This window comes from Mustela nivalis, assembly GCF_964662115.1.
Source record: "Mustela nivalis genome assembly, chromosome: 10".
In the NCBI taxonomy this organism is placed as follows: Eukaryota; Metazoa; Chordata; class Mammalia; order Carnivora; family Mustelidae; genus Mustela; species Mustela nivalis.
Window position 1 is genome coordinate 9,659,147 of NC_139029.1, and position 13,073 is coordinate 9,672,219.

At 46.3% G+C, this 13,073-nt stretch overlaps 1 protein-coding gene across 3 annotated transcripts in view; it reads left to right on the top strand.

Annotated features, from left to right (window-relative positions):
- The window catches only part of KAZN (kazrin, periplakin interacting protein), a 1,028,312-nt gene that overhangs the window by 842,476 nt on the left and 172,763 nt on the right, over window positions 1-13,073 (top strand). The window lies entirely within an intron of this gene.

The following is a 13,073-nucleotide window of genomic DNA, read 5'->3' on the forward strand; positions in this document are numbered from 1 at the left end:
CCCCATCTATCAAATGAGTGGCTTTGCCCAGAAGATGGATCGTCACGGACCTCCCCAAAGCAAAGTTTTCCCCCAACTCCAGATTCTATGGTGAAATCCAGCCAAGTTCTACCAGCAGGAGGCAAGGAGGACACGGAGCTCAGGAGGAGGAAGGCCATTCGAGCTTCAGCTGGACTGTGCCAGAGCCCTCCGGACACTCATGTGCATCCACCCTCTGTAGCCCCTTTGCTCTGGGGCTTCTTTCTGGCTGAGTTGCCTGTTGGGCATCACACTTACTCAGGGGCTGGGGAGACACCTTTCCCTCCTGCGTCCCAGAGAGACTATGAGTCAGTCGAATGTTAATGAACTTACTGGCAAATTTGGGATGATCTTGATCTGGTTGCTGGTGCTTGAAATGACCTCATCCTTGCTGGAGCGGCCTCTTCTCCCTGGTTTCATGGGTCTGAGGGACCTTGTCCTGGTTTTGTTGAAAGGTAATCTTCTTGTAGCTCAACTTTGCTTAGAAAACGAAGAGCCTTGTCCCCTCCCTTTAAATGTCCACACATACCTGCCGAGAGCAGGAACGACCTCTGTTACAGGTGTGGTACGCCTCCGCGCCTGGGCTCTGGAATCAGGAGGTCACCTTTCAAGCCTCACCTGGGCCAGCAACTGGGGGCCACGTTAGGCAGGTCACTGGTTCTCGGAGTTTCCATTTTCTCATCTGTGTAACAAATAATGAAGGAAATACCCCATTCTGATGGGTCTGTTGTTGGAATTAAGTGAGTTAATATATGTAAAACCCTTAGCATAGTTCCTAACAAACAGAAAATACGCAATACAAAATCACTATCAATAGTTTATGTAGATTGTGACTGAGAAGTCAAATGGGATTATTTATTTCCAGGGCTTTGTGAACTGTTGAGTGCTACTTACAAGACAAAATAATTCTAAGATGTTATCAACATTGTAAATATCACTCTGCCAGCTTTCCAGAGGAAAATAGCCAGATACGATCTGTCAGTATCACAGTCCATCAGCATCAGACGATACTGGCCCTGGCTTCAGGGTCAGAAACAGCCTGGATCTCTCACTGGAACAATCATTCAGGATGTAGACTTGTTGGCTCAGATTGACTCAAAACCTCACTCCAAAAAAAAATCTGTGCTACAGAGCTGGGCCCTAGGACCAACTCCATGAAGATCCAACAGGTTTCCCAAACAGACGATGAGAACATAACCTGATGTGTGCAACCATAGAGGAATACAGACTTTCCCCCATGGAGTGGACATGTCTGAGATATGCTCGGGCTCCTCATGTCATCATGGACACAGTGACCACAATGGACTGGGCCCCACACGGGAGCCACCACATTAAGTATGTTGTGTGCATTATCTCCTGAATCTTTACAACTTTCTAACCCCTTGTTGTAAAGGATGAAAAGGCTCCAAAAGATTCAATCCCATGCCAAGGACTGCAAAGCAAGTCGCAGTGGAGATGGGTTTCTACCCTGAGCTTCTCAGACACCTGACCTGTGCAGGCAAGCACAGGTGTGCCTAGACCAGCTTTAGGATGAGGTTCTGTCCCATGCTCGGGGGGATTCAGGGAGTGGGGGAAGGTGATATGACTAAAGGGAGGTACCCCCATAAAATGCTGAGCTGCTGATAAGAGAACCGCAAGGACTTCTACACCAGACATGTGCTAAATGCTTCACGTACACTTTCCCACTTAGTGCCTGCAGCAGCCCTCAGAGAGAGTCTCTGTGGACACCCATTCTGTAGATAAGATAACCAAGGCCTGCAGGGGTCCAGTGGCTTTCCCCAGGGAAATGTCTGTAATCATTAGTGGAGGTAGGGTTTGAACCCACACAGTCTGCCTCCGGAGTTGTTCTCTTTCCCGTGGCTGGATGACAACCTATCCCAAATTCAGTGATGGAAAACAATAATAATTGTCTTTTGCTCAAGAGTTTTGTGAGTCAGGAAACCCAACAGGTGTGGGGTAGCTTCTTTCTGCTCCACAATTCTACGGCCTCAGCTGAGACAGACTCAGATCCAGGGGCTTGACCTGCTGGGCCAAAGGGTCCGTTTCCAAGGTGGCATCTTCAGTAGTCTAAAGAAGTGGGCTGGTTTGACTAAAAAGCTGAGCTATGCTGGAGATGATGACTAGAGCATCTGCCTGTGGTCTCTCCATGTCACATGGGCATCTTCGAGCATGGCAGGTGGGTTCCAAGAGGGAGTTTTCCAAGAAAAACAACTGGAAGCTTCAGGCCTTTCAGGACCTCACTTAGAAGTCACATGGCATTCCTCCTTCTGTGTGTCACCAGTCACACAGTCACTAGCAGACCAGATTCAAGGGGGTGGGACATGGTTTATACTGGACTCTAGGTAGTGCTAGGGAACAGTGAGACAAACCCTCACCCTGGAGAAGCTCCCAGTCTAATGCGGGGGAAACTAGGGTTTGGAAGAATTACACCACAGCCTGTCCTGTGCTCTTGAGGCCTCTGATTCATGCTATGGGCATGGAACTCATCCTCAGAACACGTGGAAACTGTCTAACAGCTCTGTCCCATTAGCTGGCAACACCGTGTTCTCTTGGATTTACCTGTGGCCAGTCCTCTACACGTTATGCTCAACCAGGTTAAGCTGAACGTTCCCAAGAGTGAATTCTCCTGATAAGCATCGTGTTTCCAGTCATACCAGAAAAGCCAGCAGAGTGGCCGGGCAGATAGCTTTCCAGCAAACCACTTCCCAACACTCGTCATGATGGGTGAGTGTAGAAATAGATGGCAGCATATATAACTGGTGTGTGAAACACTGGCAGAAGCAACCAGGAGGCAGGACCCCTTTAGAAATCATCTGAGGACATTAAGGCTCAGGAAACACTAGGAGGCAGGACATCAGCCTTTTGCCACCAATACCATGGCACTGTTTGCCATGTGGCTTTGGTCTTCCATTGTTCATGTATTCCTTCATCCATAAGTGTTTATTGACTGCTGATTATATGCTAGGCATTGTCTTAAGCCCCGAGTTGCCGCTGCTGTGGGTGGTGGTGGTAGCAGCGTCCTCTCCCCCTCTAGATGCATTATGAGCTCCTCCAAGGCAAAAACCAATCTCTGCTCCTCCTGGGTGTCTCTCAGGGTCTTAGTGTGATGCTACCACTGGAGCCAGCATTCTACACATGCCTCTTGAGTCATTAAGGCTGAACCTCAAATTTTGCTGTGACTCTGAGAGTCATTTTGAACAATTATGATTAGAGCATATTTTAAATGCAAAATTTCAAGTTCTTCTAGAAAAAAAAAGGCCATTTGAAGTCTCTGAAGGGCAGCTTGGGGAGATAGTTCTGAATTTGAATTAAAATTCCTCTTCTGTGTGTCAGTCTCTCACCTGGGGCAAGTTGTTTATTTTCACTAAGCCTCAGTTTCCTTGTCTGTAGCAGGGGGTGCTGGCCTGTTTGTGGGCTGTTAGAGTGCGGAATGATGCCTGAGAAACACCTTGCTTGGGGTTGGGCACCCAGTTGGTTTTGATAAATGAGGACCTTCTGTTCTAGACCTCTAGTACTTCTGCTAGGTCAGAGCTTTGGGGACATGGATAAGGTCATGCAAAGAGACAGGGGTCAGGGTAATGACAAAGTGCCATTTAGAGTTCAGCTCCTCAAAGCACCATCCATCAAAACCTTCTCTTCCAAAACCCTCCCTTCGTCTCCCTGCATTCAGGAGGGCAAGTCAGAATGATTGCAAAAATAAAAGCAATTATGGAACACTTTAAAAAATTAGTTGGCATTTTCTCAGCACCTGATCTTCCAGAGGCTCTGAGGACTTTACATGGATTATTTTCACTGACGTCCCATGACAGCCTGCCAGGTGCATGCTGCCATCGTCCCCCTTCTGCAGCCAAGGAAACCAAGGCACAGAAAGGCAGAGATTTGCCAAAGGTCATTCGGGGAACAAATGGGAGCTGGAATTCAAGCCCAGACATTCCTCTACAAAGCTGCTCCTTGACATGATTGGTAACTCTAGCACTGGTTCCTTTTTTTTTTTTTTTTTAAAGATTTATTTATTTATTTCAGAGAAAGAGAGAAGGATTATGAGCCAGGGGAGGGACAGAGGGAGAGAAACTCAAGCAGACTCGCCACTGAGATCAGAGCCCAATGCAGGGGCTCAGTTTCATGACTCTGAGATCATGACCTGAGCCAAAATCAAGAGTCAGCCACTTAACCGACTGAGCCACCCAGGCGCCTCTCTAGCAGTGGTTCTTTTTTTTTTTTTTTTTTCTTAAGATTTTTTTTAGTTTATGTGAGAGAGAGAGAGAAGAACATGAGAGGAGAGAAGGTCAGAGGGAGAAGCAGACTCCCCGCTGAGCAGGGAGCCCGATGCAGGACTTCTCCAGGATCATGACCTGAGCCAAAGGCAGTCGCCCAACCAACTGAGCCACCCAGGCACCCTCTTGCAGTGGTTCTTAAGCACTTTCATGGAGGGCCACAGGTCTTCTCAGGACTCTGATGGAAGTGATGACCCTTCCCCTAGGGTAATTAATACAGGACATTGTGTGCCTGGAGCTTCTTCCCCAAAGCTGTGCCTTTTCCAAAAAGGTAACTTGAAGACGTAACCAAAAAGAGGAGGGAGCATCTTTACATGCCCCCTATTTTTACCCCCAGATAGAATCCGGTATCACTTACTTTAAAAAATATATACATGCACACAATGTTGGTTGCAATTTCAAAAGATTCAAAACCAGTCTTCCTCCTCCGCCTCCAAGCTTGCCCAACCCTCGCTCATGCACACAGACAAGAATCCTAGTTAGGAACCAGAAAAAGTTCTAATAGAGACAGTTAAGTGTCCCACTGTAACTCTGAGCTATAATTCTGAAATTAGCACTCCACTGACTGGTATACCACCCACTTGGAAATCACTTAAGTCAGGGAACATACCCGTGACCTTCCTGTTGATGATTAACCCTTCTTCATCTGTCAGGTCCCCAGCCCTGGTCCGTGCTGCCCATCCCCATTTCACAGATAAACAAACTGAGCCTTAACGAGATGATATCATTCGCCCAGGGTTTCATAGCCTGTAAGTAAGGAAGCCCAAAGAGAACCCAACACCCAGACATCCTTTCTGTTGTGCCACTGAACTGAGGAAAGAAATCAGCCTTTAATACCATATGTTAACAGCAGTGTGAACTACATGGCTTTGGTTTGAATATATATACTGTCAAGTTCTCCAAATTGGGGATATTTGTCTCTGGAGTCCTAGAAGCCCAGAATGGAGTGCATTTTTGGAGGTGTTTTAGAGAAGTGCTTCTTAACTTCAGGTGCATAGTGATCAGGTGGGGCTCTCATTAAAATGCAAATTCTGATTCAGTAGCTCTGGAGGTAGAGCCGAGATTCCATATTTCTAGCAAATTCCAAGTGAAGCCCGTGCTGTTGGTCTAGAGATCTGCACTGTGCATAGCCAGAGGCTAGACCAACGTCTTGCCTTTCCCTAAACAGTTTCCGTCACTGAGCAGGGAGTGTTATCTGAGAGTCTGCAAAGGAGAAGGGTGGGGTAGAGCTGGAACGATGGCGGTAGAGGGTGTCTGCCCACAGGGTGGGGCAGAGGGGACCTTAGCCACTGAGACCGAGCACCATTTAACATGCAGCATGAATCTATGCTCCCTGAGGGAGTTGGTCAGGGAAAGCAGGACATTACTGTGCACAGGACAATGCCTGGGAGGAAGCTATTATCCACTGGCATCCAGTCATTATGGAGGGTCTTTTCCAAAAACACTTTAACAAGGTACCAAGAATCAACAAAAATAACATTACCTCCCAGTTCTCCTTTATTAATCTGGAAATGATCACCAAGCTCTTGCTTAGGTTAATCCAGGAGTCCAGTCTAGAGGAGGGTGACCCTTCCTGTCTTCCTGTTGCACACCTCTCCCCAGCCAGTCTGGCTTCCTGCCAGGTTCTCCAATGCTCCCAGTGCCTGCCTCTGGACCTTTGCACCTGCTGAGCTCATTGTGGAGAATGCTCGTCCCCCTTCTCTCCATCTGGTTGACTCCTACTATTGTTTGGGATTCCTCTTAGATATCCCCAATCTTCCAATGAAGTATTCTCCAGTTTTACCAATCTCAGCCAAGTCCTCCAAAGACTCTGTCACTGTGCCCTTTATTTTCCTTTGTAGCATTCATAAAAATGATAAGCATGTATCTGTGCACATGATTATTGGTTTAAGGCCTGTCTTTTGCATGGAAATGTTATTAGCAGTGTGTCTCTTCCCTGCTTTATCCCCAGAACCCAGCATTTTGCTGTGGAAGGTATTCAAGGATCCTCTCTCAAAACCCACCCTCTCTCAGCCATACTGTGTGTGCACACATGTGTGCATGTGGTGTGTGTATGTGTGTGTGTGTGTGTGTGTGTGTGTGTGTAGGGTTTCTTAGCTTCAGAACCATCACACTTGGGACCAGATAATTCCTTGTCATGGGGGACTGTCCTGTGCATTATAGGATGTCTAGCAGCATCTCTGGCCGGCATCCCTCCACCAACTCGATGCCGGTAGCACATTCTCCAAGTCATGACAAATGCTGGTAGCACATTCTCCAAGTCATGACAATCGAAGCCTCCACAGGCCCCAATGTCCTGTAGGGGACGAAATCACCTTTGGTTGAGAGCCATCAGTTACATACACATGTATTATACACACACATATGTTTACGTGTGTACATATATGTATACACAGACATATATGCACATCCATGCTCCCACATAGTACATACATATATTGACTTGAACACATGCGTGTGTTTACTTATTTATTATATACACTTTGTCTTGGTTACTGCTGTATTTCCAACACTTAGGACAACACCTAGTTCTTCAGAGGTGTTCATAAAAGCTTATTAAATAAATTGCAATATGAACCACCACCACCACCGCTCCCCAGATGGGATTGTCAGGATTAAATGAGATCATTTATGTATTGCAATTAGCACAGCGCTTGGTATTAGTAACTGACCGATAAATGCTAATTCTCCTTTCCCCACCTTCTCTCCCCTTTCCTTTATCTGTCAAAGACCCCTTTTATTATTTGACTCCTCATGAACGCCAGGTCTCGAAAGATTTTTTTCCTAAACTAATCAAGTAACATATTTTTCTCCCCCATGCCATGGAGCAAAGACATGGCGGGCTCTGCAGAAGTATGAGCCTCCCAGTGAGGAATCCATCACTGTGTTCAGTGGAAATACCCTGATCCAAGATGTAATATGGGCCACCGCTGCGATCCCAGAAATTTGTACACTGTTAACAAGCAGTGAGATCTCTGATGGGTCTAAGAGAGCTAGTGTGACTACGGGGCTGATGGAACTCCAACCCTAAACAAAGAAACGTGACATTTTTAGTTTGCTTGTGCTGGGTTTTTTGAGAGTAAAATAATAATCTTCATTCAGCACTTTTTAAATTCTTGAAAAAAGACTCATGGCTCTCCCTAGGACTCCTTTCCCCCAGGACTGCCCCCAAAGAATCCCGGTTTGAAAGCCATGGGCCCTGTGGTCGTGGTGGGTCTTGCTGTCATTTTCTCGTGGAACCCGGAGGAAGCATTTTTCAGGGTGCGACTACTTGATCACATTCCTTCCCTGCTCCCAGTAACGAGCTTTTGGGCCTAATTACAATGAAATGTGCTGTTTCCTCTCCTTCTTGGTGTCCATAATGATCTGTATCATTAGGATGGAGTAGTCACTCCAGTCCTACGTGGCACGTTCGCTCTTTCTCATTACGGTTTCCTTGTGGTGTGGGTATGTAGATGTGTGAGTCGGCTGGTTCTGTGGATGGGAATAGTTAAGGGGACCTCATAGACCTGGGAATAAAGAGAAGAGAAAAAGCAACAAGAGAAAAGTGACAAGGAACGAAAATGGCACCAAATGAGCCTCTTTACTGATGGCCTCTCTGGGGGATTACGGAGAACAAGGAAGTACAACACAGCTGCATTTGTCCTTCTTCATTGCTGTGGCTTTCATGAGAAGAGGAAATTCACTGATCTGGGGACATTCCTGTCATCTTCCAGCACGGGAGCACCTTGGTGAGGTTTCTGGTGAACTCGCCTTGCCCGGGGAAGTTCTTTGCAAGGCTCCCCTCCCGGGAGGCTCCAGAACAAAAACCTCAGCCCAGACTCCCTAAGGATGGAGTCTCCAGACTGGCCCCATCTCCCTCCAGCACCCTCTGTGCGTGAGCATTAACATCAAAGTCCCTGGGGGAAGGAGACAGAAAGTGAGGGACCCCAAAAGTCAGGGGGGAGGTACCAATCAGTCCCCCAAATGCTAATTATCTTCAAAGCACTTCTAGTTGTTACTGAATGAGTCACTGTCAATACACACCGTAGAAGAGGGTGAGACCCATGTAACCTGTTGAAATATGGCTTTATGCATTCCTGATTTGTTCAGTCTTACAGAAGGATGGCCACAATCTCTGACCCCAACAACAGAAATCACTGTGTTACAATGGAAAGTGCGTGATGTATTAGTCAGGATAGGCTCAGTTGTGCCGCCATGACAAATGATGTGAGAATCTCCATCACTTTCAAACAAGAGTTTATGTCTCACTTACACTCATGTCCAGCACAGCCAGGCTGTCTTCAATCTGGGACCCAGGCTGACAGAGCCGCTTCTGTCTAAGACACTGGCAGGAAAAAGAGAAAAGGGCAAATCATGTGCCAACTCTGAAAGCTTTTGCTCAGAGGTAATACCCATCAATTCTGTTCACATTTCATTGACTAGAGAAAGTCCCAAGGTCAAAGCCACCATGGTCAGGAGGAAAACATAATAACCCTCCCCCAGGGAGGAGTTGTGAATATTTCTGAAAAATAGTAGTCTACTGCCATGGGCTTATAGTTTATAATTACAAAAACAAGCAAAAAAAAATTGAGGAAGTATGATTTATTCTCTTAATGGAATAGCATAAAGCCATGAAATGGATGCTTGATAGCTGATAGCTGTACATGACGACATGGGGGAGTCTTGGAATTATAATGTTAAGTGAAAAAAGCATGTCACAGAAGACTGCATGTATCTTGACACCATTTTTGAAAAGCTAAAAAAAAAAAAAAAAGTGGGACCAAGTACTATGTTGTTGAGAATACATATCCATTCAAGAAGATCTTTTTTATTTTTTTTATTATTTTTTTAAGATTTTATTTAGGCAGGCAGAGAGAGGAGGAAGCAGGCTCCCCACCGAGCAGAGAGCCCGATGTGGGGCTCGATCCCAGGACCCTAGGATCATGACCTGAGCTGAAGGCAGAGGCTTTAACTTACGGAGCCACCCAGGTACCCCAAGAAGATCTTTTTTAAAGAAAGGATTGATAATCCCCAAATCAATCCCTGATGGGGAAGACAAGGAGATAGAGCAAGGGAGAGGCACATAGATAACATTCTAATGATGCTAATTCACAGATGTTTACTTCATTATCAGGATTCATAAACTGCACATATATTGGTTATTTGTTTCCATTTTTTTTTTTTTACTGTGGTAAAATACGCATAACATGAAAGTCACCAGCATAGCCATTCCCATCACCACCGTCGTCTCCAGACCCCTTTTCATCTTGCAAAGCTAAAACTCCATCCCCATGAGACGCTAACTCCCCTCCCCCAGCCCCTGGTAACCAGCTATGTATATTATCGTCCGTGTATCAAACAGGACAGAAGCGTCGATTTTGAAGGGATGCACAGGGGCTCTGGAAATAGATCTGGGTTCAAATCCCAGCTCGAGGATTTGCTGACCTTGTGACCTCAGGACCCGCCTAATCCTGTCTGCTGAGTGGGAAGGATAAAAGCTGCCTCCCAAGGATGTGTGGAAGGATGAGAGATGACAAATAGAGAGCATTTAGCACAAGGCTAGACATATAGTCAATGCTTTAAAAGGGGGGGGGTAGATATTATATTGTAAGATTGATTAATTGTTGAATAAAGAATTGGCCCCAGGGCCATGCCCTTTCACAGCACTTAAATGGGCCAAGCCTGGCTTGGGTCTGTCCCCTGGGAGGGAGGGAGTGCTTCAGAGGAGCTGGAGAGCAGGGCCCTGGCCATCAGAGCAGCGTAAGCTAAGAGAGTCTCCAGCTCAGAGTGGAGAGAAGTGGTGCTTCCTTGGGGAGTGGGACCCGACGTGACCTGCAGGGTGAATCTCCAAGTTTGACACCAGCCAAGGGACAAGCTGGGCAACATGGTGTGGGTTGAGTTAGGGGAGCCACGTCCAGACACAGGCAGAAAATGATACAAAGGCATTGCTGGGATCTGTTTAAAGGAGTCCGTGTGGTCACCAATCCGTTAGGGGAATAGAATCATATAGGATCACGTAGGAGCTGCCCTTCTGGTTGGAGAATCCCTGAAGGGTAGAAGATGTCCCTGTCCTCACCGCTATGACCCAGGAGTCATGTGCAGATGGTTCCCAGCCATGCCAGGGAGGGACTTCCTGGGTCTCTGCCTGCGTACATACTGTGGCCACAAAGCATGCTTGACCCACCCGCCAGGAGCAGGGTCCGAAGTGCCGGAGAGGTAACGCCTCAGGAACGACCCTAGGCCATGGCTTCCAGGAACTGGAATGTAAACATGACAGCCTCTTCACCCTTCCATGGAGACAGTGCTGGGTGTGTTCTACACAGTCTCTTGGAGGGCCACAGAGGACTGATCCCAGTTGTCACATCATTAACCCATCTCTTCCTCCCTTTTTGCTACCTGGGACCAAATCCCAAAGAAACTTCTTGTACCCACATCCTTGCCTCAGGGTCTGCTTTAGAGGGAAAACCCAAACCGAGATGGCTTCCAGGTCTGGTTTTTGTTCGGCGTGACTTGGCACTCATTGTGTCCCTGGACGAAATTGCTATCCTATTAGAGACAGCTCTGACTCTGGAAAAGTCTGCAGTCTGCACTCCCGTCCTCCCCCAACCCATGAGCCAAATCCAGCCCTTCACTACCCTCTGCACAGCCCATTGAACAAGAATATTTTTAAGGGGTTGAAAAAAATCAAAAGAAGAATAATATGTCATAAGTGACATTTATATGAAATTTTAATGTCACTGTCCATAAATAAAGCTTTATTGGAACATAGCTGTGCCCATTCACTTGCATGTTGTCTAAGGCTACTTTTGACTTATAGTATGAGTTGAGTCATTGGGCTAGAGATCGCAGAGATCAGTGAAAAACACCTTGTAGGTGAAAGCCAAACTCTAGAATCAGAATCCAGTTTGAGGTGCTTGGGGAAGCTTGCCCTGGGAACCCTTGGGGCTTCTCAGAACTCACCAATCCCCTTTCCTTTCCCAGCTGGACAGGTTTGTGTTTGGGGTAGGGGAGCCCAGCTTGGTCAGCTGGAATGCTCCACTCTGGAAACAGGCTGATCTGGGCAATTGAAATTTCTCTTTAATGGGAGATTAATCAGGAAGTCCTTTCTGTATGGCCTGTAGGAAAGATCTTCCAGTTGTGTGTGAAGCCTGTTCTTCCTGATGCCTATTTCTCCTGATGGAGAAGTCCGTCTTGCAGATGTCACTGAAGCCCTTCATTACTCAAGGACGCGCTCAGTCCCACAGTCAGGCTGGCTATCAGTCCCCACCATCAGGACATTTTGCCACAGAAAGTAAAGGCCAAAGAAAATGAATCTGCCATGACATCCCCTAAAAAATGAAATGTTTTTCTTTTTCAAAAGTTTTTCTCTCGGGGCGCCTGAGTGGCTCAGTGGGTTAGGCCGCTGCCTTCGGCTCAGGTCATGATCTCGGGGTCCCGGGATCGAGTCCCACATCGGGCTCTCTGCTCAGCAGGGAGCCTGCTTCCTCCTCTCTCTCTCTCTCTGCCTGCCTCTCTGCCTACTTGTGATTTCTCTCTGTCAAATAAATAAATAAAATCTTTAAAAAAAAAAGTTTTTCTCTCTTTTTTCTTCCTACATAAACAGAAACATCCTTCCACTAAAAACATCCTCTCTTCTATTACTTTCTCTGTGTTATAACCCAGTGTTATAACCCAGACCTGTGTTATAACCCAGACCCTGTACCATCAATGATCTGAGAGTTGGACTTTATTTATGATCAGGTAAAAATAAAAAGACATCCAGTAAAACATCATTTGCAGCCAAACATCTGAATCCTTGGCTCCTATAAAAGCTAAAGCTTTAAAAAAAAAATTCCTGATATCAAACTGAAATCTTTTTCTCCTCTTCCACCTTCTAAAAATATAGGGAAGGGTAATTTTTAAAAGCATCTTATAGATGAGGAGTCTGTGAATCAGAGTCACCCTGAGCACTCTTTCAGAATAGAAACCTCCAGATGCCACAGCAGATCTAACCATGGGTCTCCAGATGTGGCCCAGGAATCTGATGCCTGTGTGGGATTGAAAACTACCAGTTTAAAATTTGACGTCCCTACATGGGAAAAAGTCCATGGAATATTGTTGAAATAAAACAAAATAATAAGTAGATAGATAAATAAATAAATTTTAAAAGGCAGGATAGCCTGTGTAGTGCTATCAGATTTCTGGAAAAATTCCACGCTGTCATTTGTTTGAGGGGGAAAAAAATGCCAATAAAAGTAACAGCAAGAAAAGTATGATATTTTTAATAGGGGACTTATCCTTTTACTTCTCTGACTTGTATCCTTTACTTCTCTGACTTGTTTGACTTTGATGCAATGAGTAGATACTTCTTTAAAAGTTAAGAAAGTAATCCCTAAATTAATTTCCTAGTTAGGGTTGGATGGAAGGAAGCATCTTGGGATTTGCAGTAATTGGGGTCTAATTGGATGGGGTTTTACAGCGCCTCCCGCTTTTTGGATCTGGCCCTGCCTGTGGGTATAGTCAGAAGCTGCTGGGGATTGTGAAGAGAATTGGGTGTTTGCACCTGCCTTTGCCCTGTGGCTTCCCTGGGAAGGATCTGCGAGCCCTGCAGACACCCAGAAGTAAGTGCTCTCTCAAGGTGGCAGGCACGTGTCAGCCCTGCTGTCATCTGTGCTTCCTCTGTGCTCTCCTTTAGGGCCTAAATGGAGTCTCAAGTTCCCTCAGGAGCCCAGGAGAGCACCTGCCACAAGCACTAAATCCTCCTGGAACTCCGGGGAGAAAACACTCACGGCAGAAGAGAGTTCAGTCCCTGCCTGGGGC